This window comes from Cavia porcellus, unplaced genomic scaffold (assembly GCF_034190915.1).
Source record: "Cavia porcellus strain 051 isolate PalLab524CR breed Dunkin Hartley unplaced genomic scaffold, mCavPor4.1 scaffold_8, whole genome shotgun sequence".
NCBI lineage: Eukaryota > Metazoa > Chordata > Mammalia > Rodentia > Caviidae > Cavia > Cavia porcellus.
In genome coordinates this window covers 41,581,098-41,581,931 of record NW_026947491.1, presented here as the reverse complement: position 1 = coordinate 41,581,931, position 834 = coordinate 41,581,098, and positions in this window count along the sequence as shown.

Genomic DNA, 834 nt, shown 5'->3' with positions numbered 1-834 from the left:
CGGAGCCGCCGCTGCAGCTGCACAAAGAACCGGAACCGGAACTCCCCCCGCCCCCTGTACGCCCCCCAAGCGCCTGCCTGTTTATGAGCCCGGCCAGCCAGCCGGCTCGGGATGCTCAGGGCAGCGAGACTACGGGCTAGAAGGCGCGATTAGCGGAAAACGCGTATTGACCACTCCCTCCCACCTTCGCGGTCCTAGAGGGAAAACCATAGAGACGAGCTGTGGGATAGAGGGGCCCGGTGAGTCGGCGCCGCCAGGCCGATAGGAGGACGACAAGGCGCTAGAAAAGGACCACAGCCCCGGCTCCAAGGCCAGTCCTGAAGAAGAGAGAAAGCTCCGCGCGTTTAACTTTCTAAAGCGCTCTGATTACTTTTCGTTTCATTCTCTTACTGCTGTACCTGCAGGTGGTTGAAGAAGGAAACACACTATTCCATTTTGGAATAGGAAAACTGAATTCAGGAGGCAAATGACTTGGCAAAGGCAAACCAGCAGTAAAGCCAAATCCTGGATTAGAATTTGTCCTGGGCTCCTTCAGTAACTACCTTCCACAAGAGGAACTTGAACTCAACTTTAACCTGCTTTCAGATTTGAAATACTAGAGGTTTTTTGTTTTTTTTGTACCGGGGACTCGAACTCACGGACCTCACACTTACCGGGCAGGTGCTTTTGCCACTGAGCTCAACCCCCGGCCCTTTGAAATTCTAGTTTATCTTAAACTTTAACCCTGTCTCTCCATTCCTTGTGGTGGGATTTATATTTGAAGATTGTTTCCCTTGATCCCTTCTTTCTTTCCCTGCCCACTGGGCTAAACCATTCCTGATATGATGTTCAGTT